This window comes from Bison bison, unplaced genomic scaffold (assembly GCF_000754665.1).
Source record: "Bison bison bison isolate TAMUID 2011002044 unplaced genomic scaffold, Bison_UMD1.0 scf7180017864343, whole genome shotgun sequence".
Lineage (NCBI taxonomy): Eukaryota > Metazoa > Chordata > Mammalia > Artiodactyla > Bovidae > Bison > Bison bison.
In genome coordinates, this window is record NW_011494915.1 from 3,471,719 (window position 1) to 3,497,871 (window position 26,153).

General features: G+C 39.0%; 1 long non-coding RNA gene across 1 annotated transcript in view; it reads left to right on the plus strand.

Annotated features, from left to right (window-relative positions):
* The window catches only part of LOC104999103, a 74,271-nt gene that overhangs the window by 31,740 nt on the left and 16,378 nt on the right, over window positions 1–26,153 (plus strand). Inside the window, exon 3 of the long non-coding RNA XR_826547.1 lies at window positions 14,763–14,796. This is a non-coding gene — a long non-coding RNA (uncharacterized LOC104999103). The remainder of the gene's footprint in view (window positions 1–14,762; window positions 14,797–26,153) is intronic.

Genomic DNA, 26,153 nt, shown 5'->3' on the forward strand with positions numbered 1-26,153 from the left:
AAAAGACAAGTCACAGACTGGGAAAAAAATATTGACTATGCATCTGTATGATAAAGAAGTTGTATCAGAATATATAAAGAACTGTTAACAGTTCAATAATAAGAAGGCAAACAATCCAATTAAAAATGAGTAAAAGATGCAAGCAGACACTTTGGTTAATGCAGACAAAAGGTACTCAATAACACCAGTCATTAGTGAAATACAAAGTATAATGAGATACTACTTCAGAACCACTAGAATGAATAAAGTTTAAAAGACTGCTAACACCAAGTATGAGCAACCCAAATGTCTATCAACATGCGAATACCTTTGTATGTCTGTATAATGGGATACTACTCAGAAAAAAAATAGAAAGTAATGAAGCAATAACATAGAGAAATCTCAAAATAACTATACTGAGTGAAAAAGCCAGGCAAAGAAGAATGTACATATTGTATGATTCCTTCCATATAAAATTTTAGAAAATGCAGACAGAGAGCCATAATAGTAGGTGCCTGAAGATGGGACTGTATTGCAGGAGAGTGACACGAAGGAACTTTGAGAGATGATGTATTTGTTCAGTATCTTGATTGTGGTGATGGTTTCACAGGTGTATAGATATATCAGAAGTCATCAAATTGTACATATTCAGTATGTGCAGTTTATTGTATGTCAGTTATACCTCAATAAAGCTGTTTTATCAAAAGGAAACGTAGATTGGGAGAAAATATTTGCAATATATAATACTAAAAAAGGATTAATATCCACAGTGTTAAAATAAAAGTTTCCACAGATCAATAGGAAAAAAAAAAAGCGACTCAATAGGAAAATGGGCAAATATTGCTAATGGGATATATATGTAAAACCACAGTAGCAGGAATGTAAGAAAGCAGGGAGAAAGTAAATGGTTTTACAATATTCTAACATCCTGGAGTTTCTTGGGAAGTGGAAAAGTACTCATGATATTAGATTTAAACTCAGTAAGAATGAATATTTGTAATTTCCAGGAAAATAACTATAATATTAAAATGTATGAGTGACAAGAGAAGAGACTTTAAAAACAAAATGCTTCCCATCCCAAAAGCTCTGAGGTTAAATCTTTCCTGTTCACTGTTCAAAAAAAGACCAATTTTTGGACTGTTCAGGTCTCTTACTTTTTGTTTTTTCTGGTTTGTGGTAAGAATTGTGTGTATATGTAAATATAGCATTTGGTTTTTTTATTTTTGCTCCTGATATTTATTACCACTGATGTTGTTTTTACTGTGATCAGTTATTTTCCCCGTGCTAGAGAGAAAATAGTGATGGAAAATTTAATCTGCTGCTTACCCAAAACCAATGTAAACTGCTTAGCTGAGGAGTTTGAATTCGTAATTTAAATGTACAATACATGTCTCCTGTGCTTTATCTGTGCCGGCATGGTGTCCTTTGCAAGTAGATAACTGAGAGTTTGCTTTTAAATTTGTTACAGGCACAAAGACAGATCCCTCGGCCACTTAGATGTCTCCGCTGCCTCATGCAGGCCCTGCCCTTTGGCCTCACGCCCATTGGTTCACCTTGTCCTTAGATGCTCAGCCAAGCCCAGGGGCTGCCAGAGGGCCAGGCAGAGACCTAAGTGTGGAGACTGAAGTCTGCAGTATCTCCACGAAGTAAATCATTACTGTTCTGTCAAGTTCATATTTATTCACATATTTGCTTCTGCTATTTTTAAATATTACTTCATGGCTCTCTGGTGCTTCAGTCTGACATCACTTTCCTTCCACTTTTGAATAACTTACTTTATTTTTTCTTTTATGATGAGTCTGCTGCTGACAAATTCCCTCAATATTTATTTATATAAAATGTCTTTATTTTGCCTTCATTTTTAAAGGATATTTTTGTTGGGAATTGAATTATTAGTAATAAATGAACAGTTATTTCCCTTCACTGTTTTCCAGAGATACTTTCATTGTCTTCTCACTTCCATTATTTATGTTGTCAGTATCATTTTTGTCTCTTTTGTTACTAATGCATCTTGTTTCTTTGTCTACTTTTCTTTTTATTTTGAAAAAATTCAAAACAATAGAAAACTTGAAAAAATAGTATCATGAAAACCTATATTTTACCAATAGAGACTAATTTTTAACACTTTCCACATTTATCTTCTCTCTCTGCCCATATATTTGCAGGGAGAGAGGAAAAAAAACACACATATATACTTATACGCATATGTGTGTGTGAGTTTGTATTAGATCTTCAGGAATATATTGCAGATGACATCATTGTCAAAATTTGGTTTTGTAGGTTGGACTTCCTGGTAAACGGACTCTGAGGACTCTGAGACAGAATTTGTTATGCAGGATGTTTACTACAGGCTTCCTTTTAATCAAGACCTGTGAGAGAGGAAAAAGAAGTAGGGCTGGAAGAACAGTGGCCTGAAACACACTGTTTTGCCAACACTGGAAAGTGCGAATCAAGCACTGTGAGGCTAGGGATTCTATCATAACCACCAGCAAGGAGTCTTTATTTTCCAAGTGTCCCTTGCCTCACAGAGTTGCTTAGGGAAGTAAAGATCATTGTAGAATTAAAGTCTTCAATATAATATTCAGTAACGAGAAGACCATATTTATCATCAATCAAAAATCTGTTCTTAACAGTAGAGTCTGTGTATCCTAATCCACCTTACCAACTACTCTGTCCTTTTTTTCACCAACTGTTCTGTCAGTTTTTTTGGATTGAGAGATTCTAATGCTAGGCAGGAGTCTTCTCAGAGTCTCTACTCAGGGTCTTCTGAGTCTGAAAGTACAGTTTTGGCTGAGACTGTGACCTCTTGAGACTTGGAGTCTTCTTTCAAACTCATTTGTTGTTGGCAGGATTCAGTGTCTTATAATTATAGACTATTACCCCATTTATATAATCCCTATGGTGTAGTCCCTTCTTTCATGCTTGTTGTCAGCAGAGAGAGCTCTCAGCTCCTAGAGGCTACCCTCAGGTGCTTGTCACATGTCCCCGTCCTTAGGCAGTTCACACGTGGCTGCTTGCTTCAAGGCCAGCAGGAGAATCTCACTCCTGTCTGCTATGATAGAGTCTCATACAATATAACCTAATTGCAAGAGTAACTATCCCATCAGAGTTACAGTCCCCATCCACACTCACAAGGAGGGAATTATATAGCACATGTTCATGAGCAGATAAGAATCTTGGGTGCTGTCTTAGAGTTCTGTGTACTGCAGCAAGATTTAATGACAGTGATGAAAATGATGTTTGAAGAACTGCTTGATTCCCAGATCATATGATTGAGTAAACTGCTTAACAAATGAAAAAAACAAACAAACAAACAAAAAAAAACAGATAAAGATGGTAGTATTTCAGAAGGGAATGATTTAGCTATCAGGGAATTAAGAAATGCCTTTGGAAAAAATTGTTAAATACCCTAGGTATATATATATTTTTAAAGCAGTTCAGGTAATTAGCATTGAAATAAGTTTCCCTGGTGACTCAGACAGTAACAAATCTGCCTGCAATGCAGGAAACCCAGGTTGATTCCCTGGATCAGGAAGATCCCCTGGAGAAAGAAATGGCTACCCACTCCAGTATTCTTGCCTGGAGAATGCCATGAACAGAGGATCCTGATGGGCTACGGTCCATGGGGTCACACAGAGGCAGACACGACTGAGTGACTTTTACTTTCCACTTTCCAAAGGATATTATATTATGCTCCCATAAAATTTGTTAAAGAAATTTTGTGTTTCCAAACAATGAAAAGGCGATTCATTCTTTATCCTAATAATTAGAAGATAGTTATAACTCAAATTTTGTAAGTTATAGAAATGAAAATGGAGGCAATTACATTTTAAAAATGTAATTTTGTAAAGTAAATCCCCCAATCACATTTAGCCCTCGCTATTTACTATGAAATTTTGGTCATGATTTTTTTTAAATTTTATTTTATTTTTAAACTTTACAATATTGTATTAGTTTTGCCAAATATCGAAATGAATCCGCCACAGGTATACATTTGTTCCCCAAAATTGGTCACGATTTTTAATTGATTTAGTTTATGTGGGGTTTTTCTGAGCTCAATTTCCCTTGGGTAATGAAGGCCTGCACTTGAAAAAAGCATCATGGCTGGGGAGATGATCAAATCTGGTGTGTGACAAAGACTATTGCCATCTAATGGTTAGCTATCATTCAAAGATGCTGTGCAGTTATGGGACTAAGCTATCATTTTAAATATCTACAGATATTAGCTCAGCTGGTTAGACTGCTCATGAAAGTATTTGTTGAGCCATAGTCTTAGTTTTTCCCAGGGATGATATTCAGAATTATTTACAACCAAGAAGGTATGGGCACTGACGAGTCAGAATGAATGTTTTCCGTAAACAAACGGTAGGGCCATAGTGGGGCATGTTATGCAGATAAACAAATATCACCGTGATTTGGGTATTTCATTTCACCCTGGTTCAGTTGTCAAGCTGCATTGCTAATCTCAGCTTACTTTATACATGACTATGCTAATATCACACTAGCCAAAGGAAGAGGGTAAATTCCCATCAAACTGTTTGAGGGTCTAAAGCTTAGTACTCAAGCATTTAAAAAGACCATGAAAACTCTTTTCTTCCCCCTCACAATCTCTTCTTTTTTGTTGTTTTTTGTTTTGTTTTGGTCAGGCCAACATTCCCAAATGGAGGAGTGATAGCTAGGACAAGAGTGGGACTCTAGTTCGATCTGCATTCTGGGAGACTGCACCTAGGATGCATTAGACTTACATTCCAGGTAGTAAAAATCAGTGGTTTAAAATCAACTAAGTTATTACTATTTTTTTTCTTTAAAATGGGAATGAAGAGAGAAAAAAGTCTCTCTCTCTATATATAGAATACCTCCTTCGGCCTTTGTACTAGGACCTACTTGTCGTGTCTTAGTCTTGTCCTGTGCTAGATCACTTCCCTTGTCCTTGGAAACTCAGATGGTTAAAGCACTGCCAACACTGACTTGATCAAAGTGTTTTTCACTGTTCTTGTTGCTCCTTTACTTGTCTACTTATTATATTTTCAAAAGTATATATTTTAAAAGTACATAAGTAACACGTAATTTTGTGTTTGTAAAAACAGCTCGTCAACTGCAGAACATAGAGGAAGAAAGTGACGATCTCCTTTCAGGTCCTTCTTCCATCCAATCCTATTCCTTCTCTAGAGATAGTTGTTATTGTCTGGTCCTTTTATGCTTTCTTCTGTGCATTTATATATACCCAGATGTGTGTTTGCCTGTATGCACTAAAAATTAAGAATCACCCTTTACATATTGTTCTGCAACTTTTTTTTTCATCTCACAGTTTACTTTGCAGAGTTTTCTATGGCAGAAATTAAAGCTGTATTCTATTCTTTTTATTTCTTTTTTTGACTATTATTTTTTATTATATAAATTTCAAGTGTACACCATTATAGCTCAACATACAGAGTAATCAGAACCACAAGCCTAGTTAGCATCCATCAGCATACAGTTGACCCCTTTCACGCATTTCACCCACCCCCACGTCCCTCTTCCCTTCTGTAACCACTAATCTGCTCTCTGTATCTATGAGTTTGCTTTTATTTTATGAGTTTGTTGTTTGGTTTTGTGGTTGTTGTTGAGGCATTTTTTAGATTCCACATATGAATAAAATTATATGGTATTTGTATTTCTCCTTCTGACTTATTTCACTTAGCATAATACCCTTCACAGATGGTAGGATTTTATTTATTTTATGGCCGAGTAGTATTCCATTGTGTATGTATACTACATCTTTATCCATTCATGCATTGATGGACATTTAGGTTTTTTTCCATATCTTGGCTATTATAAGTAATGCTGCAGTGAACACAGGGGTGCACATATTTTTGTGGCTTGGCGTTTTTGTGTTCTCTGGGTAAATGCCCAGAGGTGGAATAGCTAGGCCATGTGATAGTGCTCATCTTGAATTTTTGAGGAATCTCCTCCATACTGTTTTCCGTAATATACACCAGTTTACAGTCCCACTAATAGTGTTAGGAGGGTTCCCTTTTCTCCATATCCTTCTCAACATTTGTTATTCCTTATTTTTTCTGTAATAGTCATTCTAACAGGTATAAAGTTATGGCTCATTGAAGTTTTGATTTGCTTTTCCCTAATAGTGATGTTGGACATCTTTCATATGCCTATTGGCCATCTGTATGTCTTCTTTGGAAAAATTTTTATTCAGATCATCTGCCTATTTTCAAATTGTTTTTTTTTTTTAGTTATATGTATTTTTTCTATATTTTGAGTATTAAAATATAGTACTTTATCGGGTATGTGACATGCAAATATCTCCCTCCCAGTGCCTTTTCATTTTTAATTAGACTATAATTGCTTTACAATGTTGTATTAGTTCTTGATGTACAGCAGTGTGAATCAGCCATATGTTTCCTCTCTCTCTTGAGCCCTCCTCCCACGCTCCCCATCCCACCCATCTAGGTCATAACAGAGTGCTGAACTGAGATCCCTGTGGCACACAGCAGGTCCCCACTGTCTGTTTACTCATGAGAGTGTATGTATGTCACTGCTACTGTCTCAGTTCATTCCACCCTCTCCTTCCCCTGTTATCTCCACAAGTCCATTCATTCTGTCTGTGCCTCTATTCCTGCCCTGCAGTTAGGTTCATCTGTACCACTTTTCTAGATTCCATATATATGATGTTTGTTTTTCTCTTTAAAAAACCAGGGTATGTGATACTGCTAGCCTTGTTCTTATGGATCACATTCTTTTTATTTATTTATTTTTTTTTTTGGCCGGGCCCCTAACAAACGCCTTCCGCCCAGCGGTTGAAGACGGAGAGTTCCGTCACTGAGGCCAAACCAAAGGACGCGTCTTCAAGACTGCCCCCCTGCCTGGGCTCCCAAGTCAAGAGCCTTCGCATCTGCGCACTCCACATTCTTTTTAAATGCTGCATAATCATGTGTTCAAAATAAGAATCAGGCTAACATGAATTGAATACCTGGTATGTGTCACACAGTGTTCTGGCTTTTTGGAGTGGTATCACAGTTAATTCTAACAATAGCTCTACAAAAATGGAAATGTTCATCTTCTTGTTACCATTAGGAGAAACGGTCACTGAGCAGCTAAGAAATTTGGCCAGGGTCACATAGCTGGAAAGCAACAGAGCTATGATCCCAAGCAGTCTGGGTTTGGCGATCATGTTCCAATCATTACTCTTTGCTCCTAGTATAGGTATATCATACTTTATTATGATTAGCATTGCCGTATTCATGGACATTTAGGTTACTCCAATATTAGATTATTTTACGTGACACTGCATTCAAAAACCCCAGTTGAGGTGTCTTTGTGTGCCTGTGCAAATATGTCTGCTGATAGAGTCCTAAAAAGACATTTAAAAGTATGATAGTTCACATTTTTAAAGCACATTTTTAAGTGTAATAGTTCAAGTAAGAGGAGACCAATGTATTTGGTTAATTATTGACCCTGATCATGATCAAATTCAGAGCAAGATATGACAGGTAAATCTTCAGGATTTGACAAATGTCTGAGCTCTCAAGCTATTTATCCTTTTATACCATGATCTCATCCTTTGCTTCATAGACCCTGCAAAACTCCTCCCATTATCTGTCTCATGGAGAGGTTGCCTAGTCCACAATGTTACTTTGCCTCAAATTCCAGTTTATTTCATTTGCATTTGACTTGTCTCATAATAATGCAGTCAGCATGCAGAGGAAGTCCAGTTGCCTAGGGGACTGTAAGTAGGGAGCACACTTCCATGTCATTGGGATCTCCTTGGGTCATTTTTGTTGTTTGGACGCTTAACAGACCTCTTGGATTATGCTTGTTCTTATGCTCACAAAAATATAAATATCTCTGCCTTTTAAAATTTAAAGGTCTCATCCACCTATATTCCTTTTTTCTATAAATTTTCTAGTTCACTTTTTGCTTTTATTCACTAATCTTGTCACCTGTCTCTGCTCCCCTGACACATTCACTTTCTGAACAATATTGAACACTCAACACAGATGTCATTTTTTCAAGGTCCTATGTTTATGTTAAGTGTCTCATTTAGATGGGTGCCTTAACTGGGTCCAGAGAGGGGAATGTCTAAGTAGTCAGGTATCTTTGCCTTGATTTACAGACCTGGAAATGGAAGCAGGGGGTCACTTCTGAGTGCCCTGGGACACAGAGTAAGCAGAGGATATGATAGCGAGAGGACAGGGTCGTATTTAACATGAAACTTCTTTTTCTTGGGAACTACATGAGAGGTCTACACCAGTATGAGCAGAGGACATCTTTACAAGACCTCTACTCTGATAATTTTCTGAGAAGCCAGAATTTGAGCTTGTTGGTTGTGTTTGTTGGTAGACTTATATTCTGCTTTCTGGACAAATACTCTTTCTGTTTATACCTCAACACAGTCTATGCTCCATTAAGCTTTTAATAGTAAATATTGCATTTTGTTCCTTGTACCTCTGGTAAACTAATGGTACCTGTCTGCATGCTAAGTTGCTTCAGTTGTGTCTGACTCTATGCGACCCTTTGGACTGTAGCCCACCAAGCTCCTCTGTCCATGAAATTCTCCAGGCAAGAATACTGGAGTGGGTTGCCATGCCCTCCTTCAGGGGACCTTCCCAACCCAGGAATCAAACCTGTGTCTCTTATATCTCCTGCAGTGGATTCTTTACTGTCTGAATCACCTGGGAAGCCCAAACTGATGGTAGAAAATCTAAGTCAAGTGTTTAAAAGAAATTCAGTTATGAGCCTCCTTTTATTTTTATGTACACTATACAACTCCCTCAGCCAGAAACACACATTTTTTTTCATTTTATCTCTCCATTAATGGCCTATTTAAATCATGATCTTTCTCATTCTCCATGAAGACAAACATTGATACAAACATCTTATCGCTGAGTTAAAGTCAATTCCTAAAAGATAACTCTGACCTCTTTCTAGATTCTTGTGAGACTCTCCCTTGAAATACTTCCCCATGCATGTGAGCTGGGGGACCAGGAGGGCAAGTCTCCCCCACTGAAGGGAGAATCTGCTGGTGAGCTGTGCAGTAAAGTAAACTGCAGTCACGCGTGAGCCTCCATGGCGATGGAGCTGATAAGGACTGAAGGGTCTCCTGAAAACAGTGCCTTCTGTTATCACCAGCTCTGCCAAAGCAGAGTAAGCCACAAAAGCATTTAAGTTCTGGAGCATTTCCCAGATTTACTCCATCTCATGTGGTTTTTTTTTTTTTTTTTGATAAGCGAATGCCCACGGTTAAATAAACAAAATGCAAAAGCAGACTTGCTATGGACAATAAACTAGAGAGGGTAATTGACATTTTTCCATTTATTGATTATTAGATTTGAGACACGCAATCTGTTTCCTATTAAAATAGCATTTTTTGAGGAAAAAACTAGACAAAACACTAAGATATATGTTTCTATCTTCATTGAAATATCTACCTTCTACTCTTTTGGCCAATCAGTCATTGTTAGGCCAGATTAATTGAAAAAGGTGAAAGATGTACATCTCCTAGTTTCCTATTAAATTTCAGACTTGGCCCTTTTCTCTGATAATTAAAACACTATCATTAAGAGGCTGGTCTTTAAATTATTTCCATTTGATTGCTGAGAGCTCCCATTTTTCAAAGGGATGAAAAAGAATCCTGATAAAAGGTAAGATCATCATTATCATCATCCTCTGTGTCATCATGACAGTGCATTTTCACTGAGAAAAAGACCATTTTGAGGTTGCAAGCATCTATGAATTTCTACAGTTCTGCCTTTCAGTTTCCAAAAATATATATTTAAAATGGCATAGAAGTCTCCATAGGAGAGCCTAACTCTGCTTATCTTTTTGATGTGAGAGGTAAGCTGACTTTGTGGGAACAGATTTCTTTTATACTCCGTAATCATAAAAATATCATATCCCCATTTCCCTGTGGGATACGATTATATAGAAGGAAGCCGCAGCAAATCTCTTACCATATGTTGATGTTATGAGCTATACTAATCATTTTCATAACTCGCTATTAGTATCCTGCTCCCAAGTCAGGCTGAATCAAAGAAGTGTTTGAATTAATTCTAACTACTGCCACCATCGAGATTTCCTTTGAACTCACTGCTATATGTTTATGAGTAAATACATTTTTTCTTGCCTCTGGAAAATATTATTTAATAGGGAAGGAGCTTGTCTGAGCCAAATTCCTTCAGGCCTGAGAACCCATTCAATCACTGTGAATTCTGAATTCTGAATTTTTCAGGCTAAATTCCATCTAAATAGATGAGAAGATTTCTATTTCTATTTTATTTAGTGTGAGATTTTATGATGGAGTTACTGGTTTCTTCAAACATTCCATTGAAAGAAATAGAATTTAAAGCGTATGTGGGGTTTCTGCTTTGTTTTTGTTTTGAAGATCGTCTATCCTAGAATGAGGTTGACTTCACAAGCCACAGGTAGAAATCACCTTCAGCTTCCTGCAGCATGTCACTGAGAATGGAGCTCCATTCTGATCTTGAGGAAGATCAGTTGCTGCCTTGGCATTTTGCTGATCCCAGGCTCCCTAAAGCAACTGCAAGCTGGGACTCCTCCTTAAGTAGCCTGATCCCCTGGGCCCCCAGCTGAAGAGCCTGCCCAACTCTAAAATATTGCATCTTCCTGGAGCCCTGTGTAGACAGGCTCTACTACCCTCCTTGATACCTTTACATATTAACCTAGATCTAGGCTGAATTTTCCATACCCTTTGGAGCCCCAAATAATGAACTTCTGGCTTTGAGAGTCAGGTCTAGAACTGCTCAATATTTGATAAATCCAGTCCCAGTCTATTTTGTACCCACTTTCCTTCCCAGCCCATCAGCTCATGCCATTAGCAGTTGGCACCAGAATTGTGACAGGCGTTTCCTTTCCTCAGGAAAGGAAAATTGCAAACAACCTTAAATATGGAATCTCAACAACTAGATAAGCAAGTCTACTTCTGTAATCTATCAAAGTATTAACAAATGTAATGGTTCATTTTCTGTTTACAGTTTTATGTATTTTATATATTATACACCTTTCTGTTTATGTTGATAATTGAGAACTGATTATAGACTCCCAGATGCATTATAATATGTGATTAAATTATAAGCCACTGGGTGTCACTCTTAAACTGTGCAAATGTGGCTTCAGTAGTGACTTTTCAATAGTGAATTGGAAATGGACAGTTAGAGATATAGCCAGGGATAGAAACCATTTGAACTGTTTGGGTAGGTACATTTGCAATGTCAGTGAACTGTGGCAGAGTTTGCCCTTAGGTTCTTATATATTTTATCTGACTCATTTTTCAGTGGCAGTTAAACAGGAATAATAATTGGAAAAAATCCCCTCAGCATTAAAAAGACAGAAAGACTTTCATTAATCCATTCAACATATGTATTAATCACACACTACAAGTAGGATATTAGACTAATGAACTTTGAGATTATAAGAAAAAGTGAATTTGCATCATGCATGAAAGTGAAAGTGGCTCAGTCATGTCCGACCCCATGGACTATACAGTCCATGGAATTCTCCAGGCCAGAATACTGGAGTGGGTAGCTGTTCCCTTCTCCAAGGGACTTTCCCAACCCAGGGATCAAACCCAGGTCTCCCACATTGCAGTCAGATTCTTTACCAGCTGAGCCACCAGGAAAGACCAAGAGTACTGGAGTAGGTAGCCTATTCCTTCTCTAGCAGATCTTTTTTTTTTTTTTTTAATTTAAGTTTATTTAATTAGAGGCTAATTACTTTCTAACTGGGGTCTTCTGTAATGCAGGCTGATTCTTAACTTATTGGAATGCAACTATAATAAAAGAAAATTCTTCCTGTTATTCCTCTCAATGAATTTGTGCCTCAGATTAATTTTCCTACTGCCCATCAACCTTAGGCTCAAGCTTTTACATTCTGCTCTGTGATACTGGATCTGGGACTATGCAGGCTATTCCCCAGGCTTCTGTGATGGCTGGCTTCTGGTTAGGGTCTGCCCACTAGAGGCATTGGCTGGAGGTTATAAGTTGATAAGAAAGCAGAAGGAATATTCTTCTTGTTTTCAGTTGTAGTCGATTTCCCTTCATTTGTTGCATTCATAAAAGGTTCCGCCTCCACCTAATCTCAGCATTTCTAGCATCAGTTCTCCTGTGACTCCTTTGGCAGTGCCATACTTCCTCTTAGAACTCCTATCAGAGGACAGGTAGCAGTCACGTGTTGTCTTCCTCAGACCGTCTGAGTAGTGGTACCTTGGGGGTCTGAGCATCTGCTCTGTGGAAACACTCCCCGCAAGCCCCCAGGTTTTGGTAGACCATTTCTGCTCTTTTACACTTCCAGCTCCAAGAGTGGTAGCGCTGCTTCCCAAGCTACTAATACCAGGGTTATCTTAGAAACCTTTTCCCCTCTCTCGGCCTTCTAATCCTGTGTAACTGTTCCCCTGTATCAACTCATCTCTCTCTGAAACACCTAGCATGGCTTCTGACAGAGTTCAGACTACAGTGAGCATGAGATGAGACATACACATGTTCTCTTTCTTCATTCACTGTCAGATCGTGTGTGCTTCTCGTGGTTGAGAAATATCTTGTAATACCGAGAGTCTAGTGTTCACTATTAATAATGTGTTTTTCAGTCAATATGGGTCCTCATTACAAGCCAAATGGTCAGCTGAAAAAAAGTAGAAAAAAAAGGCTTCACACAATAAAGGATGTAATGATATGCTGACTGTTCCAACACGAGGGGAAACCTGGCCATGTTGGACTTAATGAAAAGTGATCTCCAAATTGCCCCTTTCTAGGAGATTTCCCAGAATGACTTGATCATATAATAGTTTTACCTTTCATGTTGACTTTAAAAACTAAACCTCTCATAACACGTCTCCATAGTATATAATCTTGCTAAGTTGAGTAGAACAATTGTTGTTGCCTTAAGGAAGTTACAACTAGTAGAAGAAATAGGCGTGTAAAAACAGAGAAAACCATAATGTGCACTGTAGTGTTCATTGCAGCATTTACAATAGCCAGAACATGGAAGCAACCTACATGTCCATCAACAGAAGAATGGATACAGAAGTTGTGGTGCACATATACAGTGAATACTACTCAGCCATAAAAAAAGAATGAAATAATGCCATTTGCACCAACATGGATGGATCTAGAGATGGTCATACTGAGTGAAGTAGACAGAGAAAGACAAATATCATATGATATTGCTTATATGTGTGGAGAAGGAAGTGGCAACCCACTCCAGTTTTCTTGGCTGAAAAATCCCATGGATGGAGGAGCCTGGTGGGCTACAGCCCATGGAGTTGCAAAAGAGTCTGACAGAGCAACTAACACTTACATGCAGTATCTTTTTAAAAGGGTCCAAATAAACTTATCTGTTAGACAGAAACTGAGTTACAGATGTAGCAAACAAACTTGTGAGGTTAAGGAGGGGTGGATAAATTGGGAGATTGGGATCAACATATACACACTACTATATATAAAGTAGATAACTAATGAGGACCTACTGTAGAGCACAGGGAACTCTGCTCAATACTCTGTAATGGCCTATATGGGAAGAGAATCTATACCAGAGAGAATGCATGTACCAGGTGAATTAACTGATTCACCTGAAGCTAGCAACATGGTAAATCAACTATAGTCCAATACAATTTTTAAAAAACAGAGAGACAAAACATGGCAGTGTTTGATAGGAGCAATATATAGAACAAAGCCATTTGTCACCTGTTTGTAGTGAGACTTCATGAAATAGGTTGAAAGATAGAGGGGAGAACAGGGAACATGATGCACAGATTCTGCTAGAAATTTCATTCACTCCCCTGCTTAAAGCAAGAAATTATTATGGTTATTGTTATTACGATTACTTCCAATAGCTTTAAAGACCTATTGGAAGAAGAGTCTTACCCAGTCATGGAGTTTTGCTTGGTATATAACGTTTTCTTCTCTTGCCATAATTTAGTGTTATTTTATTTTATTGTTCTCAGTGACAGTGGAGAACATCTGATTCCTTCTTTAAGGCCCCTCAGTAATACCTTCTTTAAAGGAGTAACAGACTAGTGTTAATTCTTTGTTTTATGCTGTCAGAGTTTCTTTTTCAGTTTGTTTGATTTTCCCCCCCTAGAAAACACGTGATTATATTCCCTGGTCCAATTTCTATTGGCCCCCATCCTTCACGTCTCACTTCTTGAACGGATGAAATAATCATTGTCCTTTCAGCACAGAACACAGAGCTTGGTAAGACAGGGAAAGAAATCTCCCAGCTATAGTGCTGGGACCATCAATCCATGGGAGCTTTGAACCCTGATACGTTTCATCCTCTTACCAGGTCATTTATCTTTGAAGGTGGTGATATACTAGGGTGAGAGATGACCTAATGATGAGGGACATCTTCACAAGTTATCATTTGAAGAAGTGGTTTTTGAAGAATAAGGAGGAGATGTGCGAGGGGGTCTAGCAGTGAACTCTTCAACTACTAAATCTTTTGAGATTCAGCACTGTTTCAAAATATATTTGCCTAAAATTCTTGAGGGATTCATTTAAAGGAGAGGAGCAAGAGGAAAAGAGAGGGGTTTGAAGCTGAGGAGAGAATATTTGTTGCTTTTGCTTTTTTCCCTCATGATCTGAGCTTATTTGAATGGTTTTTGTCCTGCCAAGTGACTTAGTTTGAGGGATCTTCCTCTGGTTTTGAATAGTGATGGGAGTGTAGAACAAATTTTTCCCTGAAAATGCCCCTGCTGTTACTTTGAGCTATATCAAAGCACACTCCATGCATAATTCTTTGCATTTATCTCTTCTTTTTATGGCAACTCATTCCAGATGAATGCGACAACCTGAGCGGTACTAAGACAATGTAAGTGATAAACTTATTTAAAATGGATTTTACTTTACCTTATAACAAAATATCTGTGTAACTATAGCTTGCCGAGTAGAATGTAAAGCTTTTTACAAATGAAGGCTCTAATGAGATACTGATATGTTTTGAAAATTGGCCCAGGAGATTGTTAGAAGAACTTGGCAGCCTTACAACCTTACGGTATAGACAAACTTCTGCGTGGAATAACACAATTCAGATACACCTTAATGGGGACCTCCTGGCTCTGACTCACAGCAAGACATGAAGCCAAACAATCTAGTCTGTAGTGCTTGTTCAAGTTCCTGATGTAAATCTGGAGTCATATTTACTTTGTATTTTCTGAAGTGAATGATGTCAGGGTGGCCAGGATTTCAGGTAAGAAACACTAATGGATAGTTAAGAGACAATTAACTTTCAAAAAAATCAATGTCAAAGATACTCAGAAGGTAAGCCAGAAGAGACTTTATTTTCAAACAAAAAAACAAATAGGTAAGAGCCCACAGAAAGAAAGCCAGTGGAGGAATTTAGCTTTATTTAGAAGTCATCCAAACAGGTATGTGAAGAGAAATAAAGCTAGGTTCTAGACAAAGAAAAAATAATTAAGGGAGCTAAATCTTAGCCTGTACCTGGATCATAAGGGTATCTTAAAGAATTTCAAAATTGCAGTCAGTTAATTAAATAAAAATATCAAACCAACTGTTACCGCTATTATCATTTGGGTTAGACAGCTGATTGATTGACTAGTTACTTTGCTATCTTATGAAATGAAATTGAGAATCGGTATAATATTAGTCATATCTGTGTAACATGATTAAATTACTTCAGGACAATCAAATTAATATGTTTTACTATCCCCACAACTGATTGTTTTAAAGGTAATTTGATCCACAGTGATGCAGCAAAATCTACTTTTGAGATGGGCTTCCAAGGCTGGTTCAACTGTGATTATTTTAGTTGTGAAAACAGTCTCAGTCTCCATGACCTAAGCAATACAGGTGGTTGGGGCAATTCTCCAAGTACTTTAATTCAGCAAAAACATTGGCTTTCTGGAAATTACCTGGGTCATTTGACATGTGTTTTGCTTGAGCTAGTTCAATAATTTCCCCAATTGTCTACTTTGGTTTTGCCAGAGAGAGACAATCTTATGATGTCTGGACACAAATATAAGCTGGAGATGGAGAATTTTCTTTGCTATTGGGCTTAAAGGATTTTTCCGAGTTGGCAAGTGCAGTCTCATCTAAAATTAGGGGAAAATTGTTGGTCTAGGTCCGTGCACTGGAAATGTGTGGAGTGAAATAACAGAGATCTGTAGATGTTCCAGGTTAGAGCCGGAATGCCACAACACTTAGCTTTACAATCAGACTTACAGATACAGGATTTTCCATACCAGTGTTCCTCAAAGTTTTTATTAATCATTCTTTCCGATAATCAGGATTGCACTAACCTAGAAAAAGTCTGTATTCTAAAGAAAGAAGTTTGTAAGGTTATAGTAGGAAATTATAAGCTTAAAATGCTAGGATAAGATGTCATTTAAATGCCAGAGTGTGAGATGATATGGAGTGGTGGAGACTGGCAAGCTGGAACATTCATGCTCCTTCTAAAGGTGGCATCCATTACTCAACTTCAGCCAATGCATACAGTGTGCAGACGTGGTCCCAGACTTGCCAGATCTTCCATTTTTCAACAAAATTCAGGAACCTAGATCTTTATATTAAATTCCCCAATGTTTATATGTTAGCAATCCCTTGAACTTCGCTGGGCCCAGTTAATAACACCTCCTCTCATCTCCTTTTGATTTCATTACCAGTAGAGAAATGACACAGAAATTAGACAGCTGGAGATCAAGATGTCAACATTATTACTGACAAAGTTGATGGAAGAACAAAGCTGAAATGTATTTTCTAATTACCACTCTTCTCAGAAGAAACCTTGGGTATGCAGAAGTGTTTGGTCAGGAGAGAAACGATGGAAAAAAGAGGAATGATAGTGCTCTCAGATTGTTAATCGAGTAACTCTATCCAATTAAGAGATAAGAACCAGTGAATGTCAGACCTAAGCTCCTCCCCATCAGGATGAGAGATCAGAGAGCTAGAATGGAAGTCCCCACTGCTGTCACTGTCACATGCACATTAAAACATAAGGTAGGAAGAAGGCCAGGGAAGGGAAGTCCTACCGTCTGCTGTGCTGTGCTTAATTGCTCAGGTGTCCGACTCTTTGCAACCCCAAGAGCTGTAGCCCACCAGGCTGCTCCGTCCATGGGATTCTCCAGGCAAGAATACGGGGAGTGGGTTGCCACGCCCTCCTCCAGGGGATCTTCCCAACCCAGGGAAGTCCAAGATAGTAACGAGTCATTCATTTTATAAAATGTTGTGTGAGGCAAACACAACTTTACTCAGCCTGCAGATACCCAGTTTGCAACTTCTGGTTTGCACTTACTCTGTTTTTAAACTTGTCAGTTAATTGTACCTTTTAGGACTAAAAATTTGCAGTAATATTACTGTAGGCATAAGTATTAAAAATAAAAATTTCTCTACTTTTATAGAAATTCAGCACATCAGAATACTTTTTGATGGTTTTGTGCAATAATTTAATAGTCGTGTCTTCGTCCATAGATTAGATTTTCCTGAAAATGTGTGTTGGTAAATAAATTTCAGTTGATGTCCAGTCCTGCACTCTTTTCGGCCTTCCCAGGTGGTGCTAGTGGTAAAGAACCAGCCTGCCGATGCAGAAGGCCTGAGATGTGGGTTGGATCCCTGGGTCCGGAAGATCCCCTGGAGGAGGGCATGGCAGCCCACTCCAGTATTCTTGCCTGGAGAATCCCATGGACAGAGGAATCTAGTGCGCTGCAGTCTATAGGGTCACAAAGAGTCAGACACAGCTGAAGCGACTTGGCGGCATACAGGCACGCCTGTACTCTTTTTATCTATGTGACCCCACAAAGAAAGCCAGTATTTAAGGTTCACAGCCCCAGTTCTGACTTCACATTTCTCTTTCACTTATGCTTTGGTTTCATATCTGCTGAAACTGTTACTTACTTTCAGTTTCTGTCCTTGCCTCATCCTTCTGTTGATATTTTAACATCTGAGGTTGTTTTCCTGGTGACTGTTTTGACTTCTCTAGGATTCTGGTTCCTCTTCCCCTACCCATTTCCAGCCATGCTCCCTCGAGTTGCTTTGAGTAAACACTCCTCTAGTTCCAGCCCCAGAGATCCCCACACTGTGTGGTTCTCCCGTTAGGCTTGCTTCAGACCCTTAACAGGAAATAGCATTCATAGTTTTTCCATTCTTGGGTGGTTCTGGAAATGTTTATTAAATACATTTTGCAATGAGTGGACCATTGGCTGGGCAATGATATTTGTCATAACGGGATTGGTCTTGTTCTAATGGTTTGGCATTGTAAATGGGTTTCTAATTCAGCAGAGAAAGAAAACAAAGTCATCCTTGATGAAAATATCTTAAGAAAAAATATTTCTTCTCTGATGTGACTGAATCTCAAGAAGTATTTTTAAAATATAGCTTCATTTTTGTAAAATTCCCTTCTTAGAATCATAACTGACTAAAAATGTTTTTAATTTCACTGTAGCAATGGTCTGGGTGTTTTGGATGTGTAGACCTAATTTACTGCTTACACATTAGTGTGTTTTTGATTATTCAAGAACTTTTTTTTTTATTAGACAAATGACATCCACATATCAAAATGATGACCCTTTTCTTGCATAGTATCCTGAGAATTTTCTCCTCTGGAGCTTTCTTCCACCCATGTTCAAGGGAGGTCTTGGGGGTCAGAGTGCTTTGAAGTGGGTACTAAACAGGATAAAGGAATCTGTGCCTGGTATTGTCCCTTTTTGTTCTAAGATGACCCTACTGGATAGATTTACTATCTATCTGTGGGGGGATGGGGGAAAATCTTAGCTCTGGCTTCTCAACCTGTTCAGCTATGGGCCTTGAACCTCTGCTCCTGCCAGCACAGTCCAGTAGGGAAGTTAGTCTGTACCAAGGCAGGCAAAAGGCCAGAAGACTTGGCCCTGCCAGCCATAATCTATGCAGAGTCAGGCTGGAAGCCACAGGTTCTAACTAGAGTAAACCCTAGGCATGCAGCATCCATAAAATCATGGCCACCCCATGATTTCCATTTATTGAGTGCTTGCAATGGCTTTGTAACTGTACTGTTTTTCGTATATTACTTCTTTTCATTTAATCCTTGCAATAGCCACGAGATAGGGATCCTTATGGATGAAGCAACTCAGTGGTTAAAAACATGCACAGGGTCACATAGCTAGTTAGTAGCAGAGCTACGATTTTAAGCTGGATATCTGATCCATTGCTCATCAAACATGGCCCATTGGTCTGTCACTACTGTTTGGCTTTTACCTAGGCATTCTGTTCAGCATTCCAGTTCTCCATCTGGCTGGGAACCATGGCGTTTGCCCAGCTTTTAATAAACTCTACCCAGGTAGATATAAAGCTGCTACGCACAGGGTGTTCGAATATATCTTTTACCCTGAACTCTCAGAGACTTAGTTTGCTAGAGTTGTCACAATGAAATACCATAGACTGGGCGGCTTGAGAAATAGAAATTTATTTTTCTCATGGTTCTGGAGACTAGCAGTCCGAGACCAAGGTGTTGCAGGTTTGGTCTCCTCTAAGGCCTCTCTCTTGCCTTTGCAGTGGCTGTCTTCTTGCTGTGTCCTCTCACTTGGTCCTCTTTCTGTGTGTGTGTCCTTGGTGTCTGTTTGTCCTAATCTCTTCTAATTAGGACACTAATCAGATTGGACTCAAGCCCACTCTAACAGCTTTATTTTAACTTAATAACCGTTTTAAAGGTCCCGTCTCCAAATACAGTCCTTTTCTGAAGTACTGGAGGTTAGGGTTTCAGTACATAAATTTAGAGGGTGAAGCAATTTAGCCCATAACAGGGATCAAGAGCTATCACCCCTGCCCCTGAGAATTGTCAAGCCAACTGGAAATTGAAACCATAGATTTTGTACTCCATTGCTCCATATCCTCGGAGAAGGCAGTGGCAACCCACTCTAGTACTCTTGCCTGGAAAATCCCATGGATGGAGGAGCCTGGTAGGCTGCAGTCCATGGGGTCGCTAGGAGTTGGACACGACTGAGCAACTTCACTTTCACTTTCCCCTTTCATGCATTGGAGAAGGAAATGGCAACCTACTCCAGTGTTCTTGCCTGGAGAACCCAGGGGCCCGGGGGAGCCTGGTGGGCTGCCATCTATGGGGTCACACAGAGTCAGACATGACTGAAGTGATTTAGCAGCAGCAGCTCCATATCCTGATTTCTGCCCATTCCTCACTGGCCATTCCACAGAGAGAGAGACAGAGAGAGACTGACTTCAAAACACCTGTTTCTGTGCCCACAACTGAAAAGACTGGTGTTTAAGGCCATTCTCTTAATATGGAAATTGCTTCTTGGGCTCAAATCTTATTGAAGATTAAATACATGTATATCTTTGTTTGAGGGTCTTCATATTCATCTTAAGGCCACTTTTTGATTGTTACATCATAAAATGACCCTCATCTCTCAAGTAGACACCTTTATAGGTGATGAGCATTGAAAGTGTCTTTTGGGGAGGTCTTAGCAGTAGAATATAGTAGTTATGTATACAAGCTCTGGGTTCTGATTGCCTGGGTTAGTATTTAAGCTCCATCTTTCCTTCATTATGTCACATTTTCCATATGTAAAGGGGAAAATAATAGCATTCACTTATTGGATTTTTTGTTAGAATTAAATGAGTTAAACATAGAATGAAGTTACAATAATGTCTGGCCTACATTAAGTACTCACACATTTTAGATCTAAATTTTATTATTAGTGTGTGAATTTATAGAAGTATCTTTATCCTCTAGTGTTATTTTATCCTGGGTAATGTTTATGAAATGCACATATGTGTATCATTTATGGCATTTTTTAAGTCTACAAAAGACAAAAATTCAACCCAAATTGTCTTACACATGTCAAATAAGTTATTGGCTCTTGTAAATCAAGTAATTCAAAGACATACCAGCTTCAGATACGACTTGATCCAAGACTCAAAAGTTGTCTCCGGACTTTACTTTTTCTCTACACATTTCTCAGCTCTGTTGCCTTGGTGTTACCTCCATTCTTGTTGGCTCTCTTCTCATGCTTGAATGGTGACTGTTGTCAGCTCTTGGAGCTGCATGCTTCTGTGTTGAAATCGATCAGAAAAAAGTGAGCATCTTTATCCTAGAATTTCCAAGGAATAGTCAGGGGTCAACTCTGATTGGACTGGGTAAGCCCATGTGTTCGTCTTTGATTGGATTACTGATGCCATCTGGATGCAGGACTTTGGCCAGGTCCAAGTCATTCATCCCATTCTTGAGTTAAAGTTAGAGTCAATTTCACTGGAAGCACATAGGTTGAAAGTGGAGGAAATTAGGATATAGATACTAGAAAAAAGATACAAAGATTATAGACAATACAATGATGAATGCTTTTAAATGTATTTGGAGGACTTTGAGTATAACTATGAGAACTCTGAGGTTGTTGGTATTTCTCCCAGCAATGTTTATTCCAGTTTGTGATTTGACAAACCTCAGAAATATCATCAACCTCAGATATGCAGATGATACCACTCTAATGACAGAAAATGAAGAGGAACTAAAGAGCCTCTTGATGAGGGTGAAAGAGGAGAGTAAAAAAGCTGGCTTAAAACTCAACATTCAAAAAACGAAGATCATGGCATATGGTCCCATCACGTCATGGCAAATAGAAGGGGAAAAAGTGGAAATAGTGACAGATTTTATTTTCTTGGGCTCCAAAGTCACTGCAGATGGTGACTGCAGCCATGAAATTAAAAGACACTTGCTCCTTAGGAGAAAAGTTATGACCAACCTAGACAGCATATTAAAAAGCAGAGACATCACTTTGCCAACAAAGGTCCAATTAGTCAAAGCTATGGTTTTTCCAGTAGTCATGTATGGATGTGAGAGGTGGACCGGAAAGAAGGCTAAGCACTGAAGGATTGATGCTTTTGAACTATGGAGTTAGAGAAGAGTCCCTTGGACAGCAAGGAAAGCAAACCAGTTAATCCTAAAAGAAATCAGTCCTGAATATTCATTGGAAGGACTTATGCTGAAGCTGAAGCTGCAATACTTTGGCCACCTGATGAGAAGAGCCAACTCATTGGAAAAGACCCTGATGCTGGGAAAGATTGAGGGCGGGAGGAGAATAGGGTTACAGAGGATGAGATGTTCAGGAAGAGAACCGTGTGACAAAGGATGAGATAGTTGAATGGCATCATTGGCTCAATGGACAAGAGTTTGAGCAAACTCCAGGAGATAGTGAAGTACAGGAAGGCTGGTGTGTGGCAGTCCATGGGGTCACAAAGAGTTGGACATGACTTAGTGACTTGACAACATTGAGGACTCTAGTACATACTAAAATTCAGACCAAGCTCATTATGTTGGATGACTAATTATGTCTAGCATTATATAAAAGACAACACTAATGCTAATTAGAGAGAATTTCCTACATGAGTCAAGTCTATATGTCTGTATGTTAAAATACACAATGCTAAGGCATAAAAATTTTTCACATTTTGTTTTCTAAAAATGGAGAAGGGGTTTTTGACTCCTCTTTTTCATTATAGCCACTTCCCTCCACCTGCAAAAAGGGACCACTTTGGGTGGATCACTACATGATTTAAGAATTCATCTTTTCTCCTTTGGGGTGATATTCTGGCCTGGTCCCACTATACTGGGGGAGAATCTAGCCATCTCTCTTTCAATGCTTCTTCATCACCAGATCCTAAGAATTCCAGTTCAGGCTTAGGCACTAAAAACTTTGCAGAGATAAGCACTCAAATTCGCCAGGCTTTGTTGAGACAGAATAGGCTTTCTACTTGCTTCTAGTCCATTCAAACCTGTCTCACTTGGCCTCAGGAGATCTCTATGGATTTGAGCCCAGCATGCTTGAATTCTACTTTGGCATTTGGGGTTAAAGCCCCTGTGTTTTGCTTCCTTTGTTTAATATCTCCCTTGGAAACGTTATAAAAGAAGTAGTGGTGTGCCCAAGGCAAGAATTCAGGTAGTGCTAGGGCCCCTGACTGAAATGCCATCATAATATCTTTATACCAATACTTAACTGCACGTAATTGTACACTGCAAACAAAACTTTTGAGAACATTTAGATATAATATTATTGTCTCTGAATTCCAGAATTAAAGTTCCAAAGAATGAATAAAAGAGAAATCGAGGACTCATTATATGGCTCACATGCTTGAAGAATATAGATCAGTAGTCTGAGCTGGGCTGTCAAAACCCCTCATTAAGAACAAAGGAATCTGGCTCAGAGAACCAAACTTGAGTAAAACATCTTAATGGAACCAACTGTTTACTAATATGATTTCCATGGGAGGAATCTGGCCCTAACTCAAATTTTTTTTAATACAAATTAATCTACTAAGGGGATTTGTTTTCTTAACCCGAAGCCTGAAAATCATTTTTGTGAAGTACACCACTGTATACAGGGTGACTGTTTGTGCATTCCTCCTTGTTAGGAAAAAGAATGGAAAACATCAAATCTTGTCAAATGAAGCAAAGAAAAAAAATTAGTCTTTCATTTGTAGGAGAGAAAATAACACTATGGAAATTCAAATGCCTGCTTTGTATTACAAGGCAGTCTCTAATTGAGCCCTCCTTCAAAAAGGCAACTTCACAACTTATTTCTTAGAAATTCCCTCTAATTTAAACTGCTCAACAGTTTAGCATCTGAGAATGTCTCCTTCTGAGCTGGAAAGACTAATGATCAAAAAGAAACATGTGAGATATAAAGATACTTAACTTATCTCAGGCAAGTTCAGTGATTTAGAAGAGATTGATATGCCAGTTTTTCCTTATTTTAATGACCTTTCCCGCATGTGGCTTCCCTGATTCCCGTAATAACACTTTGTTTATACAGATAATTTTCTCTCCAGCAGGAGCTCTTACATGCTTTAATAACCTTTTCTCATAAATCAGCTCAGTATACTATGAAGTTGATGAGGCACAGGGGCTAGGAAGGGTTCCCTCAAGACTGCCAACTGGGCCTCTGTTGCTCCACTGCCCCCTCCTGCACCTCCAAGTGGGCTGATGTTGGTGTAGGGGCCTGGAGGTAGGACTTGACTGGGTGGGGAGGTCACCCCATAGTAGCCCAGGAGCAAGTGCAAACTCTGAAAAACAGCAGTGTTTGAGAAGTTCCCACGTGAAGGGTCACTGAGAGTTGGACACGATTTAGTGACTGAACAACAGCAACGTGAAGAAACAAAATCTGAATTTTAAAAAAAGAACTTACTTTTAGTGCTTGATTGATTAATTTTGGAGAAGGAAATGGCAACCCACTCCAGTATTCTTGCCTGGGAAATGCCGTGGATAGAGCAGCCTGCCTGGCTACAGACCATGGGATCGCAGAGTCCTGCACAACTGAATACACACACACACATTTGTTTATTTATTTGCTTGTTTAGTTATTATTTGTTTTGGCTGTGCTGGCCCTTCGTGGCGGCACTTGGGCCCAGTAGTTGCAATGCTCAGGCCTAGGTGCAGCGTGTAGGATCTTAATTCCCTGACTAGGGATCAAACCCAGGCCCCTGCCATTGGGAGTGTGGAGTCTTATCTACTGGACTACCAGGGAAGTCCCTCAAATCGGAATTTTTATCCAAATCGAGTGAGTCTTGGGTCAGAGATTCTAGGGTTGGACTTTCATTATCTCTAAGGAATTCCATACGTTTTCCTGATCCAAGCCTCCATTTACTGGGTTGGCCAAAATGTTTGTTTGAGTTTTTCCATAACATGTTACGGAAAAACCAGAATGAACTTTTTGGCCAACACAATAGAAATGAAAAAATACCTCTCCTGGATGATTTGGGTGAATTAGATGGTATCCATTTGGTAGCATGAGACAGAAATAGAACTCAAATTGGCATTGACACAAAAGAAAAATTAATGGATGGTGTTGTTGAGATCATCCAGAGAAGAGTCCAGAGAAGGACTTCAGGAGCAATCTAATCGAGGGTATCAAATGATATTAAGGTGTTTTTTTCTTTTTCTAACCTCTTGGCTTTGGTTCCCACTAGATGATCTCAGCCAGGTTTTTTACACATAGTGAGAAAAATGGCAGTTAGTCCTAATCTTAATAACTTAGATCCAAAGGAAAAGAGAGACCTCCTTTCTCTTGGCATGCCTATATCAAACTTCATAGTTTACATTGGGGTTCACGCTTAGGGTTGTATATTCTCTGGGTTTGGACAAATGCATAATGACATGTACCCGCCATTATAGTGTCACACAGAATACTTTCACTGTCCTAAACATCCTCGGTACTCCACATATCCCTCCCTCTACCCTACCTCCACCTCTTGCATTGATATTTCACTGTTTCCATAGTTTTTCCTTTTCTAGCATATCATATAGTTGGAACCATAGACTGTGCAGCCTTTTCAGACTTCTTTCACTTAGTAAATGCATTGAAGGTTCCTCCATGTCTCTTTATGCTTGATAGCTCATTACTTTTTCACCCTAAATAATATTACATTGTCTGAATGTTCTACAGTTTATGCATTCGTTCACCACTAAGGGACATCTTGGTTGCTTCTTCAATTCAGTTCAGTCACTCAGTCGTGTCCGACTCTTCGACCCCATGGGCTGCAGCACACCAGCCCTTCCTGTCCAGCACCAGCTCCTGGAGCTTACTCAAACTTATGTCCATTGAGTTGGTGATGTCATCCAACCTTGATATCCTTTGTCGTCCCCTTCTCATCCCACCTTCAATCTTTCCCAGCATCAGGGTCTTTTCCAATGACTCAGTTCTTCACATAAGGTGGCCAAAGTTTTGGAATTTCAGCTTCGGTGTTAGGCCTTCAGTGAATATTCAGAACTGATCTCCTTTAGGATGGACTGGTTTGATCTCCTTGCAGTCCAAGGGACTCTCAAGAGTCTTCTCCAACACCACAGTTCAAAAGCATCAATTCTTTAATGCTCAGCATTCTTTATAGTCCAACTCTCACATCCATACATGAGAACAGGGAAAACCATAGCTTTGACTAGATGGACCTTTGTTGGCAAAGTAATGTCTCTGCTTTTTAATATGCTGTCTAGGTTGATCATAACTTTTCTTCCAAGGAACAAGTGTCACCATCTGCAATGATTTTGGAGTCCCCAAAAATAAAGTCAGCCACTGTTTCCATTGTTTCCCCATCTATTTACCTTGAAGTTATGGGATCAGATGCCATGATCTTAGTTTTCTGAATGTTGAGTTTTATGCCACCATTTTCACTCTCCTCTTTCACTTTCATCAAGAGGCTTTTTAGTTCTTCTTCACTTTCTGCTGTAAGGGTGGTGTC